The 27,798-nt window shown below is 43.7% G+C and overlaps 1 long non-coding RNA gene across 2 annotated transcripts in view; it reads right to left on the bottom strand.

Moving 5' to 3' along the window:
* Positions 1 to 4,255: 4,255 nt before the first annotated feature.
* Positions 4,256 to 27,798, bottom strand: part of LOC136631546 (uncharacterized) — a 34,062-nt gene continuing 10,519 nt past the window's right edge. Inside the window, exons 2-4 of one of the 2 annotated variants that reach the window (XR_010793052.1) lie at positions 6,457 to 6,677; positions 5,352 to 5,508; positions 4,256 to 4,885 (exon numbers count right to left, since the gene is read on the bottom strand). This is a non-coding gene — a long non-coding RNA (uncharacterized lncRNA). The remainder of the gene's footprint in view (positions 4,886 to 5,351; positions 5,509 to 6,456; positions 6,678 to 27,798) is intronic. The other variant, XR_010793051.1, reaches the window with a different exon arrangement.

Raw genomic sequence — 27,798 nt, 5'->3', positions numbered from 1 at the left:
ATTGTACCAATGTCTATACTGTCATTATTGTATATAGGAAGAATCTAAATAGGCGTGCTGCCAGTGGTAATATAAATACGATTCTTGTTTTTCTTCACTTATTTATCCCCTTGAACACAAGCCTCTTGTATCTTGCAGAGCTGGACATTGTTCTGGAGCCCAGAGGACGTTATAAATGGATTGTTGATGCTGTTATGAGATATGACTGACTCTCATTGTATAAGTTTCATTCTCTGTAGTGAGTTTACCCAGACTCTGAGTTCCTTAGAAGGGGGACTCAACCTCAAACACATCAACCTCTCCCCCCCCCCCCTCCTCCTCCTCCTGACTCTTTCCACACACAGAGGATTACGTTTCAAGTCACTGCAAACACCATTCTCTAAACACTGGATTTGTTTTAAGAATCCTGGAAAATAAATTGACACATTGCGGGAAATCTGTTTATTCTTCTTGTCACGCCCAGTAGGTTTCTTTGTAAAACTATTACTTGATCAAACATTTTTTGTTGCTTTTATAAAACTGGTGATTTTTATTAAAGCAGTGTACAGGATTAGAAAAACATGGCTGCTTTCTTCTAGAAACACCCCTGGCTATGGTATTGCAATTCAGCAACATTGAAGTAAATGGGGCTGCAATACCATATACAAGCTATGGCCAGGTGTGACATTGCTTTTGGAAGAAAGCAGACATATTTTACTAATCCTGTACAACTCACAATATGATAATTGCACGTTCCATGAAAATGCAGATTTCTAAGTCATTTAGGGTCCTTTGAGATCTGTATGAGAACCCCTATGGTCATACACTAGCCTACCAAAAGTCATTGGACATCTGAGCAAGAATCAAAAGTAGCATTTATTTCCATATGTTAATACTTAGTTGGGCTTCTTTGTCCTTAATGACATTGGGTACTCTCTGTGGCATACTTTCTACAAACATCTGATGCACTTCAGCTGGTATTTCCCTCCATTCATCCTGCAAACGTCTGACAGGTTCTCTCGAATGAAGATGCATCGGCCTATCTACAGTGGTGCAAGGAGAATTGTCATTGAACAGTTAAGCAATGGAAGAACGTTCTAAGGAGTGACAAATAACACTACTCCATCTTCAAATGAGATGGATGTACCTGCTTGTGAACAATGTCTTGGAAACGCCTTTTGCCCGAGTGTGCTGTGCCAACGGTCAAGTACGAAGCAAGTTCCATTATGGTCTGGGGATGTTTTACGTAGCATGGTCTTGGTCTATAGGTTGTATTCTAGACAACAATATGCTGTCGACAATGTGGTAATATTCTGGGAATAATCAGCAAAACTTCCAACAAGACAACGCGCCTTGTTACAAATCCAACACTGTTGTACGTTTGTTTGAGGATATGGATGTTCCACAATTCGACTGCCCCAACCTGAACCCTACTGAACATCTCTGGGATGAGCTGGAACATTAAGTTAGGAAATATGAACAGCATCCATTTTCTTTGAGAGAACTTGCTAGACATTTGCAGGATACATGGAGGGAAATAACAGCTGAAGTGTCTCAAACGTTAGTAAAAAGTATGCCACAGAGTATCCGGTGTTATTAGAGCCAAATGAGGCCCCATTAAGTATTAATATATGTAAATCAAGATCTAAAAGGAAACTGTCAAAGGTAGATATCCCCTGTGCACCGTAATCTTCAAATGACAATATGGATATGACTAGTAGCTTGACAGCAGAACTGGGATACAGTACATAACAAACATTATTTAGGCCGCATATCATTTGAGCACTCTCTGAGATTTGATTTCAAGTATTCAACAATATAGCAATGACTGAATAGACCATAGACTATACATAGTTACTTAATGGGCTACAGTGGTCTTTGAAAGGTCAGTGTGGTATGTGTCCTATTTTTCCATGTTAATGACAAAGTAGATGACTGTATAAGTGACTGTATTTACTGCAGGGCTTGCCTTAGGCACATGAATAGCAAGGATACCCCCAAAGGTGCTTTAGAACCACCTAGGATATAATTCATACCTTACAGCAAAAAAGAGACACAATGAGAGGCAAAAAATAAGTAAAATTACCGTATTCAAAGTTCAGTGCTGCTTACGGAAAATTGTAGCTCTAGTTCCTAGTTTGCCATTACTGTAAATACAGCCTTCATTGTGTCCATGAAAGGATAAACATGACTGGAAAGCAATCTACTTCTGATAAAAGCTTTATTTGTGTCAATTTAACAGTTTAGGAAAGTTGTAATGTAACTTAAATTAGTACAACACATTAACTGCCCAATTTTACACACATCTGGTTTTTGCTGACAATTTTTGAGACTAGAGAAGCCATTAAATGTCCAGCTAGCTGTAAACTGTGAGAGAATCGCTTTGTAAGCAGAGGAAGGCAATGGTGTTAAAATGCAGGCAATATGGTTAATTCCCAGTTAATTAGAACGCCATCACACGATTTAAGGCGGCCATAGATATTAGATAGATGTTGCAAAGTGTTGCGCTGGAATATACTGATAATTTGCCGGAATAGTTTACTTAGGACTATCCCTTTGGGTCCTTTAACACAGGGCAATAAATCGTTCAAAATGCCACATCCAGCGCAATCTGAACAATTACCGCTCATACTAAATGCATTCATCACTGAACAACGAATGATAATTCATTCTTGTTTGTCGTTCAGCTTATGCATGCATAACAACTGAATGATGATCGGTCCATGTAAACAGGCAGTCGTTCATCTATAAATGACTACCTGTTTACTGTGAATGGAGGCAAGTGGGCCAGAACAATCTTCAGCCCGTTCCACCTCCATTCATTGAACGATGATTGTTCCTATGTAAAAGTACGGGAACGATCATCTCTGGGAAGGCCTGTTGGGCAACTGCACCCAACAGGTTGTCCTGTGTAAAAGGACCCCTTTCGTTAGAAGGTTCCCCTAATGATATGCACATCACAGGGTGTCCTGCAGCAGATGTTTAATTTTTCTGTGGCACCACCACTGGAGAAATAAAGTATTACACAATAATTCTCATTGAGCTCAATGGGCTACCCATGTAATACAAGGGCACGTTAAGTCCTCCAGAGCAAGATACAGATTTGTAGCTACTCTCTCTTTTGTTCTGTTCTGTTTAACAGATGGGCTGGTACTGGGTGGAAGGAACTTTACTGGAATGACAGTTGATGTTTTTTGATTTGCTACTAGAGATATGCTATATGCAATAAACAATGAAAAAGAAGGAACCACAGGGCTTTACTATTTAGTAACTAGTTAGTAATTACTGTAATGATACAGATGTTAGTGGGGTTTTGAGCAACAGAATCATAATGGGACTCCTGCTTTCCTCATCCTCAGCTTGAAAAGTGTAAAGCATGATTTACCCAGAATGCCATAGACTAGTGCTCTGGCATTTCCCAGTTTTCCTCTATGTTGCCAACAATCCTGAGAATGTGGATATATCACTGATATTGTTTTAATACATACTGAAAAGGGGTTGTCCAGTTGTAAACCATTGATAGCCTAACCTTAGGATATGTCAATAATAGTAGATTGGCACCGCCCCGGACCATTTTGATAAGCTTTTCTCTGGGCCAGCGTGCTTATGCACTGTAGAAGCAGATAACTCAGTTTTTACTACAAGCTTGATATTACAGGCAAATTTCCATTCATTTCAATGTTGACTTGGCCTGCTATACCAAGCCACACCACTGCAGTGGGAACGGAGCTGTCTCCTTCCTGTGGAAATCAGCTCAGTGCACAAGCACACTGACCTGGCAAACCATCTGATTGGCGAAGGTACTGGAAGGCAAACTCTGCTGATGGGCCATTGATAGTTTACAACTGAACAATCCCTTTAAGTAGACTACAATGTTGAAATGAGTTTATGCGACCACCTTTGCTGTAATAATTTCTATACCTCGCCCATTTATATATATTTTTTTATACATTCAGCTGTGATATTGAGTATTGCCTTCCATGTGGTTAACCAGGTTGTAACTAGAGATGAGCGAGCATGCTCGGATAAGTCAGTTACTTGAGCGAGCCTCGCTCTTCTCGAGTAGCTGCATTCTTGTCCGAGAGTGCTCAAGGGCCACGGGCATGAGTGGGGGGCGGCAGGATCTCACTCTCTCCCACGCTACACCCCTCTATCCCCCGCCGGCCCCCCACGAGCAGGCTCGGACAAGAATGCAGTTACTCGAGAAGAGCGCGGCTCGCTCGAGTAACTGATTTATCCGAGCATGCTCGCTCATCTCGGGGGGGGGGGGGGGGGAAGAGAGAGAGAGCTCCCCACTGTTCCCCCCTGCTCCACCCCGCTGCCCCCCGCATCTTTTCGCCCGAGTAGGCAGTTACTCGAAAAAAGCGATGCTCGATCGAGTAATTGTCCTAAACGAGCACGTTCGCTCATCTCTAGTTTTAACCCATCATTTATTTAAAATGGGAATATTGTATAGCTGTGTCATGTATATATTTAAAACTATCTCTGTTGCAATTGCTGTTTTAAAAAAATATAAAAAGGCAAAGAAAGACACTTTAAAGGTTGGCATGGTCAATGATAAAAGTTCCAGCTGAGGAAATCTGATTCTTAAAAAAAAAAAAAAAGATATATTGGACAGTCTTAAGAGTAATTTTTGGAAGCCCTTTGAACATCCCTTTAGATTCTATTATTTTAACAAAGAGAAAGAAACATATTCTCAAGATAAAATCATTTAGAAACTATAAAATGTCTGCATGTATGCGTTTTTTTAAAGATGTCCATAGAACATCTTAATCATGGCCACATCCTAGATAACCATTACACAACAGAATTCTTTAACTTGATGTCAGGGGCTCAGTAAAGATTGCACTCTTTTGTATAGTTGACTTTCATCTGTCTTCTCGCCATACTGTTTGCTTTGTTTAGACTGTAATGGAAATACAAGGAAGGTATTAGAGTGTATCCATCGTTGTTAGACAGTGAAGTCATAAGTCAGCATGCTTGAGTGAATCACTTCTTAGTGATGGGTCAGTGACTAATGTATCCATGTTAGAATCCGCCATTAGATCTGAGGAAAAAAAAGTATGAACGATGCAAAAATCCAGTTTTCTAAAGATATAATTGTGCAAACTGATAAACAGATTATTGCATTGAAGTTATTGAAGAGCAGGAGAAACTGATTCATGGCAAGAAGGCCCTACCATATGTCAGCTCTGTGTTGGAGCATGGCTCTTCATCTTTTACACAAGCTTATGACTTTTATATACGAAAAGACACAGCGCTTTCAGCAGATACACAAACTGGTAATTCATAGCAAAACAGTGAAGTCACTCGTCCTGTATGATGTTCATCAAAGCCAATCACTTTGAAAATACAGTGTGTGTAACACTGACCTACTCCTAATGGTTTCCATATATTCTTCTTATCAGAGATGTCTTTATAATTCAAGTCAATGTTATTTATTCTGGAAAAGTATTTCCAGTCATCACTTGAAAAGAGTTTCAAATATATTTTTCTTCATGTGTTCTTTCATGTATATCATGATGAAATCTACAAAAATAAATACTCTTTTATCAGGGATTAAGGTCGGAATACATACACACATAACATCAGGCTATCTGGTCAATTAGATTATACTAACATGGTTGGATGAACCACTATACAGGCTCAAGCATCTTCTCCTAATATAGTGCAATCAATGCATCCCACCCATATAACAACTAACTAGGTGACTATTCGACAGGAAAGTTAAAGGTCCCCCTTTTTGGCAAAGAAGGTGAATTGGTTATATGAAGGTACATTATGTCCCCAGAGACTTCCATGGTGTTGTATCATGGATCCATACAACGCAGAGCTTGTATGAAGCTATAATACAGCCATGTACTTTATGCCTAAAAGGGTTTTAATCACTTTGGGGGCAGAATGCCTGCGGCTCTGTGGAATGTGTGCCACCATATAGGCAATGCGATATGCATAGGCCCTTAAAGGGGATTCTCCATGACTTTAAATTGTTTCTCAACCACTCTGTCTTTCTTGGTTCCTGCTGACTAGGGTATGTGATTGCTGCAACCAATCACTGGCCAACAGTGACTTTCTCTTGCCCGTTATTGGCTGCAGAAGTCATGTGTCTTGGTTACAAGTAACTAGGAAGGGCAGCGTGGTTGTGAAGCAATTTTAACCCTTTCCACTGTCTGACGTCTGAAGACATTATGATTTAAGGCTGTACAGCTCTGATGTTGGAAGGCGTACTGTATATTGCCAGCCTCTCTGCTGTCAGAGCCTATCCAATGTGTCACCTCATGCAGTACTAGCTTTAGCCAGCATATAGCGCCGTTGTATAACGGCAGAAAAAGAGTAAGCCCCCTAGGAAAACCAGAATACAAATTGGATTGGAAAGGGTTTAGTCATGGGAAAACCCCTTTAAGGTGCCCATACATCTTCAACAACTGTTGGACAAACAATCCTTCGACTGGCAGCTGTTTCGTCATGCTCCCTTACACATGCATGTTTGGCTTGGTGGAGTATTCATGTGCTTAGTGAGGTAAGCAGCAGTGAGACAGCTTTGGCACAGGATTATCTCCCAAAGGGATATTCAACGTTCCTGATGCCTCTTCCCCCAACTTCATCTGTTAGGGGAACGTTGAGCAGCCCCAATACACATTAGAAAGTCATCTGGCTCCGCTGTTGTTGGTGGGTTCAGATGAGTCAAGTCTCATGAGCTGTAATAGTAAATAATGATACGTTAAGTCATTTGATGTGATTGTCTAATCAAATTTACACATAAATAATAAAAACTGAACACATATGCGTATTCCAACATTTACCATATGAAATGCTAACATATCACTATATACATATGGTACAGTTTATTTTCTAGGATTTCAAAGATTTGTTCTGCAGGTAAGGCCACACACATAATGGCTTATTCACACGGGTGTATGTAGTTTTTGGTTCATTAATTAGCACCATCTTCATGGACTGAAACACTACGTATTTTCTACGTATCTGGACCTGCTTGTATTCTTTTTGTGAACATATAATAGTATTTTTAGATGTGCAAAAAAGAGAAACTCAAGTTGGTCCATTGATTTCACTCATCAATATGCAGTGATTACACATGTATCATGCGTTTTCAGGGCTCAGTCACATGGGCGCATCGGCGCCGATGCGCCCGTGTGACTGACAGAAGACGGCCGTACCTGAAGACGGACGTCTCTCTGCAGTGCTGATGAAAAAACACATGACCGGCAATGAAGCCGGTCACATGTTCTTTCCTCCGGCACTGCAGGGAGACGTCCGTCTTCAGGTACGGCCGTCTGCTACATGCAGTAACACGGGCGCTGATGCGCCCGTGTGACTGAGCTCTCACTCTGTATTTACCCACTCCCAATAACTTAAACGGGCTGTTTTGCTCCGTAATACCAAAATAGGACATGCTGTGATTTTTTTGTCATGCATGTAAATACACATGTGAAAAATGCAAATCAGTGGGGATTCAGCACTCCATATTACATGCATTATGAATGAGCCCATAAGGTAAGTGTTGTGAGCTGCAACCAGAGAGCCACAGGTCAGAGACTACTGTTGTAAATGTTCGAGGAAATACTTCTACTTAGATGCTGCTACATGGTAATTTTAAAAATGTATTTATCTTTTATACCTTAGTCCTTTTGAGTGATAGAAGAGCCACATAGAACATAATGAGGAAACACTTCCATCTGTCAACTAATAGATCAGAGTTTTTAAAGATAAAGGAGCATTATGATCTTATTAGAGACAAAGAAAGCCGAGATTGGACCGAGATGGGAACAGGTAGGTGTGACCATAATATTTTATTGAGTAGATACCCAGAGGGCTAGAATTAAAAGATTTTTCATAATTGAGGGTTGTTTGAACAAAGGTCAGTTTTTGTACTGCATTTAGAGTATGGCTAAATTGAGGAAGAAGGGAGATCTGAGCAAAGCTATGGGCTTCAATCATGATGATTTCAGGAGAATGGTAAAGGGGTCAGGAGGTGTAGATAGTCCATCCACTTGCGTAACTATAGGGGATGCAGGGGTTGCGGTTGCAAACGGGCCAAGGAGCCTTGGGGGGGCCCATAATGCCTCTCTTCTCCATGTAGGGAGCCCAGTACTATGAATAAAGCATTACAGCTGGGGGCCCTGTTACAGGTTTTGCATGGGGGCCCAGAAGTTTCAAGTTACGCCTCTGAGTCCATCTATGTCATACATAAAGAAAAAGCTAAGTGGACAAAGTGAAAGTACATTTACTGGTAAAGTAGGAAAAAAGTAACAAAGAGAGACATCTTCTGCGTGGCTAGGAACATACATAATACATTTTGATGTGAACATATATATATATATATATATATATATATATATACATACACACACACACATATATATGTTGGTGATGCAACGACCTGTTCGGAGATGATAAAACGATCAGAGGAAGCATGAAATGCAAACAGATGTGACATTTTGTTTTCATAAAATCTATGTAATCCTCTGGTTATCCCTCCTTTCCTGAGCCTATTGATGTTTTGATCTATCTTCTCCCTTACATTATCTGTAGCAGAAGGACCTATGTAACAGCTGTGCTGATGCAAGCCTTCTCTGATAACAGCACTACCAACTGCTGCCTTCATACAACAGAATTATATAGAATTACACTTGTCTAATGTGTAACATTTGGAAATCTGTACTGATCACTGATTCTGCTATTCCCATCTTGACTGAAGTGTCTGTTTCTTTTTCCCAAACCTTCTGGACTACCAACTGTTATGGGATGCTAACTTCTTGTAGGGAGAGAGATGCTTGCTTGGGACCAAATATTTCAAATAATGTAACTGCTGGTGTATAGTTTACTTTTTCTCAGACCTACACAGCTTGAAAGTGGTCATATATTCTGAAAGTCACCAGATGCCACTTGCTCTGATTACAGTCCTGCTGGAGGCTATGCATTAAGATACTTGGAAAGTAAGTTAGGGTGAAGCATATTTCTATTGCTGGAATACATTGTGCACATAAATTAATATTGGTTCCCATCTGTTTTAAATAATCAAGAAACCATTTTATTTTCTTCAAAATATCATTGATTTTATCATGGAAAGGGTCTAATGTAAGTGGCGATAATTTCTGTACATTATTGTGTGATATGTTGTCACCATAAATAACAAGTAATACAATTTTTTTTAAATCCCATGAGTGATATATATGTTCAGAAAAGTATCTTTTGTACAGTTTTTGTAAAAACAATGTATAACATGTTGTCGTTTTGCTGCAAAACTCGGCATGCAGTTACATCTCAGGCAGATATGCAAATGATTAGAGTTGTGGTGCGTTTAGATGAATGCTCTATTTAGGCCATATCAAATACTGTATTTAGGTCCTCCAACCTTGGGCCTCACCATCTGGTATTATGACCGGTCCATAACTAATCATTTTTTGGCGTAACTATAGGGGATGCAGTTGCAGCAGGGCCCAGGAGCCTTAGGGGGCCCATAAGGCCTCTCTTCTCCATACTCCATATAGGCAGCCCAGTACTATGAATAAAGCATTATAGTTGGGGGCCCGCTTACAGATTTTGCATTGGGGCCCAGGAGCTTTAAGTTACACCTCTGCTAATAATAATAAAAAAGATTCTGATAGGGAACAAGGCTCAAGACATCCTTAGACTTCTTAGAAACTGACTCATGCTTCTAATGACTGCATTACTACTAGAGATGAGCGAGCGTACTCGTCCGAGCTTGATGCTCGTTCGAGTATTAGGGTGTTCGAGATGCTCGTTACTCGAGACGAGCACCACGCGATGTTCGAGTTACTTTCACTTTCATCTCTGAGACATTAGCGCGCTTTTCTGGCCAATAGAAAGACAGGGAAGGCATTACAACTTCCTCCTGTGACGTTCCAGCCCTATACCACCCCCCTGCAGTGAGTGGCTGGGGAGATCAGGTGTCACGCGAGTCTTAAAATCTGCCCCGCCCGCGGCTCGCCACAGATGCATGCTGACATAGATCAGGGAAAGTGCTGCTGATGCTGCAGCTGCTGCTATAGGGAGAGCGTTAGGTGTTATTTTAGGTTTGAAGAACCCCAACGGTCCTTCTTAGGGCCACATCTGACCGTGTGCAGTACTGTTGAGGCTGCTTTTAGCAGTGTTGCACAATTTTTTTTTTTTTGTATATCGGACGTGCAGACCATTGCGTCCTCAGTCTGCAGTCATTGTACAGAGTATAGGGTCAGTACTGGTGAGGCAGGGACAGTGGGAAAGGTGAAAGAGATATACTGTCTATATAGGCAGTGGGCTTTTTCAAAAAAATTGGGGAAAAATACTATATTTGGGCTGCCCGTGACCGTCTTCAGTGTACTGCGTGTCTGCTGGGGGTAGTAGTCCTAATTAATACACAGCTAAGCGTTACAGCAGGCTTGCGCAAAATTGTTTCCTGGCTCTGCTGTGCCCGTTACATCACCGCCGTGATAGCACCAGAGGGAAACAGTAAACATAATATACGCTGCATACAGTATCTGTCTGCTGTTTCAGCTCACCATTTAAAAAAAGGGAAGCCAAATACTTAAGGCGTACCACTGCCCTTTGGCGACTTGACTGCTTCTGCGCTGTGAATTCCACTAGCTCAGTAATACGCACCTACGTCTCATTACAGGCGTGCGCAAAATTGTTTCCTGGCTCTGCTGTCTCCGTTACATCACCGCCGTGATAGCGCCAGAGGGAAACAGTAAACATAATATACGCTGCATACAGTATCTATCTGCTGTTTCAGCTCACCATTTATAAAAGGGAAGCCAAATACTTAAGGCGTACCACTGCCTTTGGCGACTTGACTGCTTCTGCGCTGTGAATTCCACTAGCTGAGTGATACGCACCTACATCTCACTACAGGCGTGCGCAAAATTGTTTCCTGGCTCTGCTGTGCCCGTTACATCACCGCCGTCATAGCGCCAGAGGGAAACAGTATACATAATATACGCTGCATACAGTATCTGTCTGGTGTTTCAGCTCGCCATTTAAAAAAATTGAAGCAAAATACTTAAGGCGTACCACTGCCCTTTGGCGACTTGACTGCTTCTGCGCTGTGAATTCCACTAGCTGAGTGATACGCACCTACATCTCATTACAGGCGTGCGCAAAATTGTTTCCTGGCTCTGCTGTGTGTTCCGTAAGCGAAGTCGGCCTCCAACCACAGGCCAATAAGGGGCACATTTAATTACAGCGTTCTGTTTCTGCTCTACTCGTAATACACCATGCTGAGGGGTAGGGGTAGGCCTAGAGGACATGGACGCAGGCGAGGACGCGGAGGCCCAAGTCAGGGTGTGGGCACAGGCCGAGCTCCTGATCCAGGTGTATCGCAGCCGACTGCTGCGGGATTAGGAGAGAGGCAAGTTTCAGGGGTCCCCAGATTCATGTCACAATTAATGGGTCCACGCGGTAGACCTTTATTAGAAAATGAGCAGTGTGAGCAGGTCCTGTCGTGGATGGCAGAAAGTGCATCCAGCAATCTATCGACCACCCAGAGTTCTGCGCCGTCCACTGCTGCAACTCTGAATCCTCTGGCTGCTGCTCCTCCTTCCTCCCAGCCTCCTCACTCCATTACAATGACACATTCTGAGGAGCAGGCAGACTCCCAGGAACTGTTCTCGGGCCCCTGCCCAGAATGGGCAGCAATGGTTCCTCTCCCACCGGAGACTGATGCCCAACCTTTGGAAAGTTCCCGGGGTCCGGGGGATGAGGCTGGGGACTTCCGGCAACTGTCTCAAGAGCTTTCAGTGGGTGAAGAGGACAATGACGATGAGACACAGTTGTCTATCTCTCAGGTAGTAGTAATTGCAATAAGTCCGAGGGAGGAGCGCACAGAGGATTCGGAGGAAGAGCAGCTGGACGATGAGGTGACTGACCCCACCTGGTTTGCTAAGCCTACTGAGGACAGGTCTTCAGAGGGGGAGGCAAGTGCAGCAGCAGGGCAGGTTGGAAGAGGCAGTGCGGTGGCCAGGGGTAGAGGCAGGGCCAGACCGAATAATCCACCAACTGTTTCCCAAAGCGCCCCCTCGCGCCATGCCACCCTGCAGAGGCCGAGGTGCTCAAAGGTCTGGCAGTTTTTCACTGAGAGTGCAGACGACCGACGAACTGTGGTGTGCAAGGTTTGTCGCGCCAAGATCAGCCGGGGAGCCACCACCACCAGCCTCACCACCACCAGCATGCGCAGGCATACGATGGCCAAGCACCCCACAAGGTGGGACGAAGGCCGTTCACCGCCTCCGGTTTGCACCACTGCCTCTCCCCCTGTGCCCCAACCTGCCACTGAGATCCAACCCCCCTCTCAGGACACAGGCACGACCGTCTCCCGGCCTGCACCCACACCCTCACCTCCGCTGTCCTCGGCCCCATCCAGCAAAGACTTTAAGTGCAGCGTCCAGCCGAACTGTTTGAGCGCAAGTACGCCGCCACGCACCCGCACACTCAAGCGTTAAACGTGCACATAGCCAAATTGATCAGCCTGGAGATGCTGCTGTATAGGCTTCTGGAAACGGAGGCTTTCAAAAACATGATGGCGGCGGCCCCGCGCTACTCGGTTCCCATTCACCACTACTTTTCCCGATGTGCCGTCCCAGCCCTGCACGACCACGTCTCCCGCAACATTGTACGCGCCCTCACCAACGCGGTTACTGCCAAGGTCCACTTAACAACGGACACGTTGACAAGCACAGGCGGGCAGGGCCACTATATCTCCCTGACGGCACATTGGGTGAATTTAGTGGAGGCTGGGACCGAGTCAGAGCCTGGGACCGCTCACGTCCTACCCACCCCCAGAATTGGGGGCCCCAGCTCGGTGCTGGTATCTGCGGCGGTGTATGCTTCCTCCACTAAACCACCCTCCTCCTCCTACGCAACCTCTGTCTCGCAATCAAGATGTGTCAGCAGCAGCACGTCGCCACCAGTCGGTGTCGCGCGGGGTGGCAGCACAGCGGTGGGCAAGCACTAGCAGGCCGTGCTGAAACTACTCAGCTTAGGAGAGAAGAGGCACACGGCCCACGAACTGCTGCAGGGTCTGACAGAGCAGACCGACCGCTGGCTTTCGCCGCTCAGCCTTCAACCGGGCATGGTCGTGTGTGACAACGGCCGTAACCTGGTGGCGGCTCTGCAGCTCGGCAGCCTCACGCACGTGCCATGCCTGGCCTACGTCTTTAATTTGGTGGTTCAGTGCTTTCTGAAAAGCTACCCACGCTTGTCAGACCTGCTAGGAAAGGTGCGCCGGCTCAGCGCACATTTCCGCAAGTCCAAGACGGACGCTGCCACCCTGCGGACCCTGCAACATCGGTTTTATCTGCCAGTGCACCGACTGCTGTGCGACGTGCCCACGCGGTGGAACTCTACGCTCCACATGTTGGCTAGGCTCTATGAGCAGCGTAGAGCTATAGTGGAATACCAACTCCAACATGGGTGGCGTAGTGGGAGTCAGCCTCCTCAATTCTTTACAGAAGAGTGGGCCTGGTTGGCAGACATCTGCCAGGTCCTTGGAAACTTTGAGGAGTCTACCCAGATGGTGAGAGGCGATGCTGCAATCATTAGCGTCACCATTCCTCTGCTATGCCTCTTGAGAAGTTCCCTGCAAAGCATAAAGGCAGACGCTTTGCGCTTGGAAATGGAGGTGGGGGAAGACAGTTTGTTGCTGGATAGTCAGAGCACCCTCATGTCTATATCTCAGCGCGTTGAGGAGGAGGAGGGGGAGGAGCATGAGGAGGAGGGGGAAGAGACAGCTTGGCCCACTGCTGAGGGTACCCATGCTGCTTGCCTGTCATCCTTTCAGCGTGTATGGCCTGAGGAGGAGGAGGAGAATCCTGCAAGTGATCTTCCTTGTGAGGACAGCCATGTGTTGTGTACAGGTACCCTGGCACATATGGCGGACTTCATGTTAGGATGCCTTTCTCGTGACCCTCGCGTTACACGCATTCTGGCCACTATGGATTACTGGGTGTACACACTGCTCGACCCACGGTATAAGGAGAACCTTTCCACTCTCATACCCGAAGAGGAAAGGGGTTTGAGAGTGATGCTATACCACAGGACCCTGGCGGACAAACTGATGGTAAAATTCCCATCCGACAGCGCTAGTGGCAGAAGGCGCAGTTCCGAGGGCCAGGTAGCAGGGGAGGCGCGGAGATCAGGCAGCATGTACAGCGCAGGCAGGGGAACACTCTCCAAGGCCTTTGCCAGCTTTATGGCTCCCCAGCAAGACTGTGTCACCGCTCCCCAGTCAAGCCTGAGTCGGCAGGAGCACTGTAAAAGGATGGTGAGGGAGTACGTAGCCGATCGCACAACCGTCTTCCGTGACGCCTCTGCCCCCTACAACTACTGGGTGTCGAAGCTGGACACGTGGCCTGAACTCGCGCCGTATGCCCTGGAGGTGCTTGCTTGTCCTGCGGCTAGCGTCTTGTCAGAGAGGGTGTTTAGTGCGGCTGGGGGAATCATCACGGATAAGCGTACCTGCCTGTCAACCGACAGTGCCGACAGGCTTACACTCTTAAAGATGAACAAAGCCTGGATTTCCCCAGACTTCTCTTCTCCACCATCGGACAGCAGCGGTACCTAAACAATACGTAGGCTGCACCCGCGGATGGAAGCATCATTCTGTATCACCATCAAAAACGGGGACCTTTTAGCTTCATCAATCTGTGTATTATATTCATCCCCCTCCTCCTGCTCCTCCTCCTGAAACCTCACGTAATCACGCCGAACGGGCAATTTTCTTAGGCCCACAAGGCTCAGTCATATTACTTTAGTAAACAATGTTTATACGTTTCAATTCTCATTAAAGCGTTGAAACTTGCACCTGAACCAATTTTTATTTTAACTGGGCTGCCTACAGGCCTAGTTAAAAATTAAGCCACATTAACCAAAGCGATTAATGGGTTTCACCTGCCCTCTTGGTTGGGCATGGACAATTTTTCTGAGGTACATTAGTACTGTTGGTACACCAATTTTTTGGGGCCCTTGCCTACAGTGTAATCCTAGTAATTTTTATGGGCTTCGCCTGCGCTCATGGTACAGCAAGGTGTGTGGGGTTGGCCTACATTTTTGCTACATAAACATAAATGTAACTGGGTCCTTGTCTATACTGCAACTACTGAAATGTGAAAGAGACTGTTATCTCCCTAAACTGCTGCAACAGGAATGTTACTGTGGCCTGTCTTGACTGCTACTACTACTGAAATGGAACTAATACTGTGCTCCCCCTATAATGCTGCTAGTGATATGTTACTGGGGCCTGTCCCTAATGCTACCGCTGAAATGCTACTAATTCTGGGCTCTACATATACCGCTGCTAATGCTATGTCACTGGCGTGTGGAAACGGAGGCTTCCCAAAGACATGATGGTGGCGAGGCCATTTCCCACCAACGCGGTTACTGTTAAGGTGCATATAACCATGGACACGTGGAGAGGACACGTAGTGCCTCAAAAACGTCCCCCTCCTCCTCCAACAATGAAAACATTCTTGGCAAATACCTTTGCATTGGTCCGTCTGGTGGCAGTCCAAGAATTTCACCTTTACCGACACAACAAGAGAGCCCCCCTACCACCCCCCCGCCACGGGCCACTTAATCCTGGCCACATTCCGTAAACCAACTAAATAAAACCGCGCTACTAGGTCCGCAGTCGCCACCACATTCCCACCAACGCAGTTACTGTTAAGGTACATATTACCAGTCTGACTGGGGCATGCAGTGTGGGCCGAAGACCACTTGCATTTAATCGGACGTTACCTCAGCTGTGATGGGCAATGCAATGGGATATATTTATGTACCGCCGGTGGCTTCCTGGGACCCACCCATGCTGTCGGTCCACACGGAGTTGTAACTGCATGTGTTCACTTCTAAAGAACCCCAGTCTGACTGGGGCATGCAGTGTGGGCCGAAGCCCACCTGCATTAAACCTGACGTTAGCTCAGCTGTGATGGGCAATGCAATGGGGTATATTTATGTACCGCCGGTGGCTTCCTGGGACCCAACCATTCTGTGGGTCCACAGGGACTTCACATTAGGGATTTGTACCTGACAGTGTCTATGTATTAAAAACCCCGGTCAGACTGGGGCATGCAGTGTGGGCCGAAGACCACCTGCATTTAATCGGACGTTACCTCAGCTGTGATGGGCAATGCAATGGGATATATTTATGTACCGCCGGTGGCTTCCTGGGACCCACCCATGCTGCCGGTCCACACGGAGTTGTAACTGCATGTGTCCACTTCTAAAGAACCCCAGTCTGACTGGGGCATGCAGTGTGGGCCGAAGCCCACCTGCATTAAACCTGACGTTACCTCAGCTGTGCTGGACACTGCAATGGGATTTATTTATGTACCGCCGGTGGGTTCCAGGGAGCCACCCATGCTGTGGGTGCACACGGAATTCCCATTGCGGAGTTGTACCTGCCTGTGACTATTTATAAAAAACCCTGGTCTGACTGGGGCATGCAGACACCTTGACAGAATGAATAGTGTTTGGCACATGGGTTCCCCATTGCTATGCCCACGTGTGCAGCTCCTGATGGAGGTGGCACAGGATTGGATTTCTCATTGCTTCTGTACAGTATTGTGGGCTATCGCCCAGCCCCTTTTAAAGAGGGTCGCTGCCTGGCCGTGCCAACCCTCTGCAGTTTGTGCCTGCGGTCCCTCCTCATGGCAGACGCACTTATAAATAGACATGAGGGTGGTGTGGCTATGAGGCCAGCGTGTGGCATGAGTGCAGCTGAAGGCTGCGCAGGGACACTTTGGTGTGCGCTGTGGACACTGGGTCGTGCGGGGGGGGGGGGGGGGGGGTTGGGCAGCATGTAACCCAGGAGAAGTGGCAGCGGAGTGTCATGCAGGCAGTGATTGTGCTTTGTTGGAGGTAGTGTGGTGCTTAGCTAAGGTAGGCCTTGCTAATGAGGGTTTTTCAGAAGTAAAAATTGTTGGAAGGGGGGGGGGCACTCTTGCCGCTATTGTGGCTTAATAGTGGGACCTGGGAACTTGAGATGCAGCCCAACATGTAGCTCCTCGCCTGCCCTATCCGTTGCTGTGTCATTCCCATCACTTTCTTGAATTGCCCAGATTTTCACAAATGAAAACCTTAGCGAGCATCGGCGATATACAAAAATGCTCGGGTCGCCCATTGACTTGAATGGGGTTCGTTACTCGAAACGAACCCTCGAGCATCGCGAAAAGTTTGTGTCGAGTAACGAGCACCCGAGCATTTTGGTGCTCGCTCATCTCTAGTTACTACACCTATAAAAACTAGCACACATGGAATCTGTAAAAATTATTAACACCTTAAACACACAAATATTTTAATTTAGTGCAATTCCTTTTCATATATTGTTACCTTGTGTGTATGCAGCGTGGTTTAATGTTAATAGAATATGCTTTTCTTCACTTTCACGCTTGTTTCACCGGGGAAGCATATTTTCTCACCATTTTTGCATTTATTGTACTTTTTAGTACACTTACACTTCTTGCTTTTAACTATATTGTGTGTAAAAAAGATTTTTTACATTTATAGTTTGTTTTTTTTAAAATTAGTATATTAAAAATATAGTACATGAATGGGTTCCTCATTTTGTTTTGGATGTTTTGATATATTATTTGCATAGTCTCAGATTACAGGGTGCATATGGTAATGGTTTGGGTTGGCATTGGCGGTGGGTCATTTTCTTTTTTACATATATATTTTTATTTGTCTGTAATCTTTTTTTTTTCTCCTTATTTTTGTAACAATTTTTTTTTAACATCTATGTTCCCTATGATACCATATAAGATCCAAGAGGTCATTCACATTAAGGAAAAACATCCCCACAGTAGTCACTGACAGAGCTTCTATGGGTCTGCTGGGACCCTGCAGCTCTGCCTTGGCAGGGGGCACCCAGCAGTCACCTGATCGCCGGGTTTAATAGACTTTTGTTTTCTCTCTGCACCTCATAGTGCTAATTGAGCGCTATGTGGCCTGTAAAGGAGAAGGCAGAAGCGGTTAAAAACCCCTTCTGCCTTCTCCTCCAGGTCCTTAGCTGTGATTAACAGCTGAGGACCCGATCTGCTCCTGCTACATTGCAGAAGCTTTAATTCCATGCCGTATTTTTACTATTGGCTGGGATTAAAGCCCAAGCGCTGTAAATTTACAATGCTTGCTTCTTAAGGGGTTAATTCTGTGTTCTAGACATCTGTATACACACGCATAGTGCCTGCCTTCCACAGTGATGTGTATGTTATCCCGCTTGTTCTACTTTTTTATGCATCTACCCAGCCCAATGTAAGCGGTGCGTTACACAATTACATGCACAGGATAGGTACATATGTGTTCATGCAAACTATGCAAAGCAGCATGTGAAGTGAGGGAGAGGAAGTACTGGGCAGTACAGTACTGGAAGAATGGCTGGCTTAGGATACCTCCCACCTCTAGGTTGGTTGTAAACAGGAGGCAGCAGAAAAATAGAAAAATCTACATGGCAAACGGAACTGATAGAGCTCAAATTAGGTGCAAACAGCACTGATTTTAATGAGAGCTGTGCTTGCAATTACTAGTGCTAGCCACTGCAAAGTGGTCAGAGCTATCGGCTTCCACTCTGTACGCTTTGTGTTTTGCTGGTGACAGCAGGCGCCGAAACAGCTAATCAGCTGATGTCCCCAGCCAATCAATAATAATTGCCTGTAAAACCGTTTTAATGCCATTTATTTTCAATAGATGGGATTATATATACTGTACAGTATGTTATTTTCTAAGACAGAACTGCATTATGAGTGCCATTTACTGCCTTTTATTGTGTTTTTTGGCCAATAATAAAATTGTATCATTTTTTTCAAACTGATTCCATCTGTGCTAATTGGTTTCTGCTCATGTGCAGGAAGAATCACTATTCCATAGCATGCTATGGACGGTATTTGCTGCAGTACCCGGAGGCAGACGCCCGCTCCAGATTTCACAATGCAAATCCTGCCCGTGTGCAGGTTGTCTAATATTGCACCCTTACAATTCAATAGGCCTCTACTATAGCTCCGTGTGTCTCCAATTTTTCTTATTGTTTCCTTAGGTATACATCCCTAGAAACATTGTTTCTAAAGAAGAAATTTGTGCAAGATATGGTGACAAACGGAGTGCTTACATTTCCATATGGGTTCCTAGGACCCCCTTGTATTGCCCAGTAGGGTGTGTGCATACGACATTGGCTTGTGCATAAGGCATAGAACTTCCACATGCGATTCCTTCCAGTGTTTCTAACTGGCTGCGAGGATTCTTGGAGAAGAAGAATTGATTTGACCCCTGCTATCTGCATTTTGGGAAGGCCATTTTGTGAAAATTGTTTCAGCAGCTGTATTCAGGTTATAGATGCCAACTTTTGCAAATTTGCCATGTGTTGATATATTACTGTTAGATTTAAAGCAAAGTCAAAGATTAGGTGCACTTTACAGATCAGCGTATAACTATATATTTACAGTGTTACATGTCTGAAACAAACCTTACTGTGACACAATGGAAGAATTCTTGGTGCTCTATGATAGGATATTGGCACTGATAGAAGAAAAACAGACCTAAATAGATTAGATTTACTTTATGCCTTGCTCTTTAGTATATGGCTATTAATCTGCCAGTGATGCTTAGATTTCTGAAATATAGCTGGTCTGATCCAGATTCCATTATGAGATAATGGAAGAGAATTGAAGCCAACTAAAATCTTGCTTTTAACTGAGATACACATTTTGGCAAGAAATTCAAGGACATTCTAAAGAAAATATTCATCATAGCCCACCCAAAGCTGCTTAATATGCAGTCTGTGTGCTCTTGCAGGTGTTCTTATAAAAGATCTGAAGTAGGCACGAAGTGACCTGGCTAATCCTGTCTTTTTTATAATCTTTGCGTGTTTATTTTTTACCATAGGAATGTGTCCAGTACTGATTACAGAGGGTGGGTTTCTCTGTAGACCAGTTTTAACAATGGACTCTACCTTATGACTCATTCAACTGATGAACTTATCACACAGGTTGATCTGTTGAACGAACACTTGAATAATAAAGTATTGAATTAACCTGGCCATAAACATTATATGGATGCTGAACCCCTGGGTTCTAATGATCTAATACACAGGTACTCAACAGGCGGACCAGGGTCTGAATGTGGACCTTGGCCACCAGCTGTCCAGACCAGTAGAAGGAGCCACTACCAGTTCGCTTTTCCTCCTTCACTAACTCCTTTTAGTGTGATCACACTAATGACCTGACACTAAGCACAGCACTAGCTTCGTTCCTCTCCAGCTCTGGACTCTCAGGCTGTGGCTCATAACAAGAGGCAGTAACAGTACAAAGCTGATGTACATGTGTACTGGTAAAAGGAGGGTAGTGAGGATATTATAGAATCATAGCATGGTAGAGTTGGAAGGGACCTTCAGGGTCATCGGGTTCAACCCCCTGCTCAATGCAGGATTAACTAAATCCTCCTAGACAGATGTCTGTCCTGCCTCTGTTTGAAGGTTTTCATTGAAGGAGAACTCACCACCTCCCGTGGCAACCTGTTCCACTCATTGATTACCATCACTGTCAGATAGTTTTTTCTAATATCTAATCTGTGTCTCCTCTATTTCAACCTTTTTCATGCTATTGCTTCTAGTCTTTCCTTGTGCATTAGGATATTATATGGATGGGGCAGAATAGTGGATAAGATATGTGTTTTACATAGGACTCTATATTAAATCCTCTTAAAGGAGGGGGGGAGATGTTTTACATGGAACTGTATGTTGGAGAGGTAAGATGAAGGTAGAGGGAGTGTTGATTTTTTTCTACATGGGAATGTAAAAGGAGGTGATGGGAGGGAGAGTGTGGTATTTAATAAATGGGACTCTATATTGGGGTTGGAGGGAGAGGAATGATCTTTTTTTGTGTGGGACTGTATGGTGGAAAGAATTAAGGGACAGAGAGTGTGGTTTTTACGCGGTTCTGAATGATGGAGGAGTTTGTGGAGGGAGCACTATAACTAGTGGTGTGTGTGTAACTAGAATTTCAGCACTGCAAGGCAGCAGTTCTAACAACTAAGTCACCATATCTGGCCTTTCTTCTCTGAAGGAGAAAAACAGGAAGGATAAGCACAAAGAGAACATAAAAGCACCATACAGCTACCCCAGCCACTCAAAAACATCTCCAGCTACTCAATCGAATAGAAAATACAAGGTACAACCATTTTAGTTATCCCTTTTTGGACCCATGAACAGTATTTCAGACCAATTACAAATTTCATTCAAATTAAACCCCTCTGGCTTTGAAACTATGGTTTAGGATACTTTTAAATCTTATTTATACAGGTAATTAAAATCCTGTATTTAGTACATTAAAAAGCTACAGCTCAAAAGAGAGGAAGACTTAAAAATTATGAGCGTTGGAACAGAAAATTATATAAACCCAACTGATGCTAATAGAACCAGATGGCTAATGACTGGGAGTGAGTATCTACAAATCATAAAGGAACAGGCAAACGGTAAAATATTTTTTACTAGTTACTATTTGAATTTGGCAATCAATCCAACAAGCTTATAGCTCATATGGTCCATCAAAATTCTTCCTCTCCTCAAAAATTGAAGGTTCGCTGCCCTGATAACTGAATATTTACTGATCCTATTAGTATACTTGACTAATTTACTCAATCTTATCAATATTAATATCAATCCCATGTCACGTATGAGACTAGAGATCTTTGAGCCTATCTGAACAATATAAATTTCCCCAACCTTCCTATAGAACATGTTTTCTTTTTGGATTCATCACTGGAAATAGCAGAAACCTTGTCATCTATGGCCAGGAGTAAAACACGTAGCCCAGGCAGCCTTCCAATAGAAATTTATTTACAGTACAGTGAAATTTTACTCCAACAGTTGCTTTTTCACAGGATTATAAAAGAGGATCGATTTCTAGACTCATTTAATGAGGCAACAATTATAATCCTACTAAAACCTGATAAGAATCCTGAAGAATGGGGGTCTTACAGACTCCTCTCTCTCCTAACTACAGACTATAAAATAATCGTTAAATTATTAACAAATAGACTAAACCTAGTTATTTATGATATTATATTCTCTGACCAGTCAGGATTCATAAAGGCAACATCAGATAATATTAGAGGAGTACAGGTAGTAGCGCAGATAGTTTGGAAACAAAAATTGGTCCCTATCATCCTTAGATACCATCAATTTCCTGTTAGCACTAGCTGGCAAGGAGTTAACCACTTCTTGCTGTCAAGTTGCTAATTAAAGGCCGTTTTACAGGCAATGATTATCACTCAAAATTCGTCCAAATGTCTGAAAATGAGCGATAATCTTTACATGTAAACACTGGCATCCTGGACTTTTCGTTTGAACAATGGATTTAAGTGCAACTTAAAATCTGTCGTTCAGCAGCTCAAAGACTGAGCAAATACATTCCATCTTTCAAAACATTGCAGGATGTTCTCCCTGTGGCATGTTTACACTAGCCGCAAGGAGTACAATGCAATCTGCTGCCAACCATGAGAAGAACAATGGAATGTTCTGGCAGCTGTTTACACAGCTGAGTGTGTGTTTAAGCACATGCTGGGCTCTGCAAACAGCTCCTGGAGGTCCTTTTACATGCAAATAAAGATGATAAAGTGTTAATGGCTATTAAGTTTCATTAACACTTTATGCAAATAGATCGCTAAATCATTCAATATTTCAGTCCTTTGAAAGATTATCTTTGCATGTAAAAGGGCCTTAACTGGCTGAGGTAGTTGGTGGCTCAGTCAGCCAGTATTATTTGCTTATGTAAACCAGTTCCACTGAACAGAAGGTGCTGGTTATACACTTTGTCAGAAGGTATTTTGAGTCTTTTCTGTGGCTTCTGAATTCGGCCTGCTTCTCAGTTAGGATAAGTTTGCTGGTGATCTACTTATTTAATTGGTCTGTTTGCACATCCTCCCCCCTATACTTTAGTGATTTAATATACATCAAGTGTCTTCTAAGTTTTGCCATTACTCCCTGTCACCATTTAGGGAAAGTCAGGGTTGCCTTCATCAGGGTAGGTGCATCTTGTATCAGATGGTTCAGGGTTAGATATTCTTTTTTTCACGTTTTATGTTTCCTTATTACATTTTTGTGTTATCTGTGTTCATACTAGTGTGTATTTATTTGTCCTTATAGGATGCAACTAATATGTCCAGTTCGGACGAAACACCGTGTGGATGAATACAAGGCTCACATTTCATAATGGAAAACGGCAGAATGGCACTCACCAAGCCTGTGTTGATTATCTGTCGGATGTTACTAGTAGCACGTAATGGGTTTAAAGATAGCCAGTGAAACATTTGCCTTTTTTACGATTACTCAAACTTTATCCATGACCATTAATTAATTACTTCCATTATAGCAAGAAAGTTAAAAATGATTTATGAGAGAACAATGCTGCACACAAGTCATTAGCATAGCCCCATAAACACTTTCATACAAAAAAACATAGCTTAACACAGAGATGTTTACATCATCTATAGAGGCCACAACATTTCTCCTTCTATCCAACCATGCCAGTATATGTAACCCATTCTGTGCTGGAAAGGAATGTAGAGATCGTTGTTTGCAGCACACAAGACATTGTGGCACAAAACTGTTGGAGAAAGATAGTAAGACGTGCCTTGGCCTCTCTACAACAGTTTTGCGTTTCAGCTGTAAAAGCTAAAAAATGTTTTACTGATGAAGATGACTGAGTATTTACTTACTGTGGTAAGCAAGAAAAATAAAAAAAGTATCACTGACATAATTTTCCAAAGAGAAAATAATACTGATGACTGTAGTCAATGTGTCTCATTACTGATGTTGTACACAACATAGGGTTGGACTGGAACATGAAAATACCAAAGGATCCCCTGGTGGGCCCAAGCTTTGAAACATTAATAGGCTTCTAATGAAACAATGTCAGAGGTCAAATCAGAACAAGTCTATTTGGAGGTGTCTTTGGAGTCAATCACTGGTCAGTAGAGTCTATTTCTTCTAGACTTTATTGATAATTTGTCCTGTGTGTACAATGATAAAATTGGATGTTCTCTATAGGTAGAGGGTGGGCAGGCAATTGTTTCTTCTAGTGGGCTCAAGGAACACCAGTTTTATATGGCTCGAACAGGTAGGTTATTTTCAGTAAAAGTAAATGAATAAAAGGATCTAAGCTTGTTTCTTTCTTCGTCTATTCTCATGTGTGGTCTTGTGTTAAAGGGGTTTTCCAGAACTTCAATATTGATGATATTGATGATTGGTGGGGGAGCCCTGCTGTTACTTCACTGCATATCAGGCACAGTGTTGTCCATTTCATAGCAGCTGTATTATTGCAGCTCAGTGCCATTCACTCTCAGACCATGTGACCAACGAACATGACATTGCAGGCTGGAGAAAAGACCTTGTCACTCACCTGAGTGCCAGAACCTGTTCCATCAGCTGATTGTTGGGAGTCACAAGCGGTGGACCCTTACCGATCAGGATAAGTCAACATTTTAGTTGCAGAAAACCCCTTTAACACCTGAGCACACAGAACAAATCAAATGTGTTCTCCCCCTGGACAAAATATCTCTCTTACTATTTCTCTTTATGTTCATTCAAAACTGTATATACATATACTGTATAAGTATGATTTCCGAAAAGCTGCCCATATAGTTTAGATAGCCAAAAGGTTAATGCATCCTCCTACACAAGTATATTTGGAACCTTAGGTGGGTGGAGGGGAGTAAGCCATTGCCAACCATCCCTGGTGGTGGATTATCTCGAGTGAGAACAAAAGTATCAGTCATGTTGAAATGTTACATCCCCTTCCCTTTTTTTCCGCAACATCCACTGTGGGGGACAATCTGATCACTGATCGACAGGTTTGGCCAGAATTCATCTAATGTCTATAGCCACCTAATGTCTGCTACCATCTCTTCTACAATAGTCTACTTTAAGTAGTTATTTACACTCTCTAATGAATAAAAAACAGCAACAGGAACTGAGAACAATAGATGACTACAATCCTGTGGAGACTTTGATAGTCCACCCAGAAGAGAAGCAAAAGCACATACCAATGTCTATTGGCTTCACCACCAATAAAAGCTCCTGACAGCCATCCCAGTTACTGTGCTTCTATACTTTACACAAAATGTGAATGGAGGCAGAGTAGGTCGGAGATCACTCTGGCAGCCGGGCTCCGTTCATAGTAAACAGGCAGTCAAAGATTGAGTGACTCCTGTTTATATGGGCCAACATATATTATATAATTAAGTGATTATTTTAGGTGAGCTAAAAAACTAATGACTCCAACAAAAAGGTTACTTAGTGCCCTGCAAGTGGCTGCTTGTACGCGGGACAACTGTCACCCAAATTCGCTGTTTCAAGAAATTATTTGGGCAATAATCATGCCACGCTGACAACTATAATGAATAAACATGCTGTTATTATGGTCCATTTACACAGGACGATTATCATTCAGAGTTGTTCAAATTCCTGTGCCCACAAGGGAATTTGAATGGTAGTCATTCTGTGTAAATGCATGTGGAGTCTGAACGAGAGTTGCTCAGACCTTCAGTTGCTGCATCCAGAAAATGGAACAACGCGCCGTTACGTGTAAGCAGCGGTCGATCACTTATGAACGACTGTCTACTTACTGTGAATGGAGGATGGCAGGGGGAGAACACTCCCTGGCCCACTCCACTTCCATGCAGCACTTCGAGTGAGTCCAGCGATACTCCCTCCTGTGTAACAGCACAGCAGCGAGCATCACTGGGACGAGTGTTGGGCATCGTTTGTCCCTCAGCTTCTTCTGTGTAAATGGGGCATTAGGTAGTGTACATTCTGGCTAACTAATGCAGCTCCCAAATGAAGGACTCCTCTTTATAAATTCGGAATGCCCTATAAGTATAAATGGATTTTCTAAATTAGACAATTCCATTAAGTAAATATGGGGTCAGCCTTTCATTATTGAGCAGTCAACTATTGTTCATTTCAATCCTATTGCCAACTTTGGGAGGAACCTTTCAACACTATTATCAGTCCTCGTGTAACTCCGTTGCTGCTATGGACACATCAATTAAGTGCCTATTAAAAAATCCTCTGCCAAGTCAAAATCCAGAAATGTTTAGCTCTGAGGATCAATTAATCATATTTCTTTACACATCATCAAGCAGAAAAAGAATGCAAAACATAAACACTTGGGGGTAGTTTGATGATGTGTGAAGCAGAGAAGATCTAGTTTTTCTCCCAGGTTAATGATCCTTGATAAGATTTAGCTCATAAAAACTGGCATTTAACTCTTTCAGGGTATGTTCACACGTAACAGAATTGGTGCTGATTTTCCACAGCAGAAAATCTGTGTCAAATTCTGCATCAAAAATTGCGTAAAAATCTACAACAGACCACGTCTCTTCAATTGAAAGGGTCAAATCTGTGGCAGATCCAAGATGGTAATAATAATAATCTTCATTATTGAACTTTCAAATAACGGGGGAAACACAAACAGTACGACAGTTTCATGTTGTATACAATTATTTAGAGACAGATAGGGTGCGGGTGATACAGGAGGTAGATGGGCAGGAGATGAGGCACGGGGGAACACAAACAGTACGAAGATTACATGTGGTATTTAGTTATTAGGGAACAAAATGGGGAGGGGTGATAAGGTGGTACAGGGGCAGAAAATGTGTATGATAGGCAAGGTTGAAAGTGTGGGGAGCAATAGGGGCAGGGGGCATGTTGTGGGAGGTGGAGGATTAGATAGGAGATTTGGTATGCCTCTCTGAAGAGATGCATTTTTTAAGGCGCATCTGAAGTTCTGTGTATTGGGAATTGTCCGGATGTTTTGGGGTACTGCGTTCCAGAAGACCAGTGCTGCTCTAGAGAGGTCCTGGAAGTGAGCATGTGGGGATCGAATTAGAGGGGCGTTTAATCTAAATGTGTTGGCTGATCGGAGTGTGAGAGCTGGGTAGTGTGTGGACAGGAGGGAGGCAATGTATGGTGCTGTGGCGCCATGGAGAGCTCTATGGGTGGGGAGTTTGAATTGAGTTCTGTGATATATGGGCAGCCAGTGCAGTGACTGGCATAGTGCAGAGGTGTCTCAGAAGCGTCTGGATAGGAAGATAAGTCTAGCTGCCCATTTAGTATGGATAGGAGAGGGGAGAGTCTGGAACGCAGAAGACCGATGAGCAGCGAGTTGCAGTAGTCAAGTCGGGAATGGATGAGGGCGACAATGAGTGTCTTTAGTGTGTCTATGGTGAGAAACAGATGGATTTTAGCAATATTTCTGAGGAGTAGGTAGCGTGTTCACCCTTTCAATTCAAGAGTTGAAGTTCTCTGCTCATCTGCATCAAAATCTACAACTATGGTGCGGAATTTGATGTGGCTTGCAATACACGATTTGATGTTAATTTTGGTGCAGATTTTCCATTGTAGAATTCTGCACCAATTCTGCTACATGTGAACGTACCCTAAGGGTGGTTTCTGCCATAGATCTTCTGGCTCCTAGGTCCCTCCTTGGTCTTCTAAGATACTTATTTCACTGCACACTGTGAATTGGTAGTCTGGGCACCTCACACTGGTTTTGGATTGACCAGCACCGTCCATGTGAGTAGCACTTGCCAATCAGAGAACAGTGTGTAGTGTCGTAGACTGGCAATGTAAAAAGTGTGCATCTCTAAAGGCCCATTTACACAAAGCGATGACCACTCAAAAATCGCTAAAAAGCGATCGTTTGAGAGATAATCGTTGCATCTAAACGCGTGGCCATCATTCACTGCTAGCTGATCGTTAAATGTAGGTCAACCTAAAAATTGTCGTGCGGTCTTATCAGGACTGCACGCTGA

This window comes from Eleutherodactylus coqui, chromosome 6 (genome assembly GCF_035609145.1).
Source record: "Eleutherodactylus coqui strain aEleCoq1 chromosome 6, aEleCoq1.hap1, whole genome shotgun sequence".
In the NCBI taxonomy this organism is placed as follows: Eukaryota; Metazoa; Chordata; class Amphibia; order Anura; family Eleutherodactylidae; genus Eleutherodactylus; species Eleutherodactylus coqui.
This window is presented reverse-complemented; position numbering and strand designations above follow the sequence as displayed.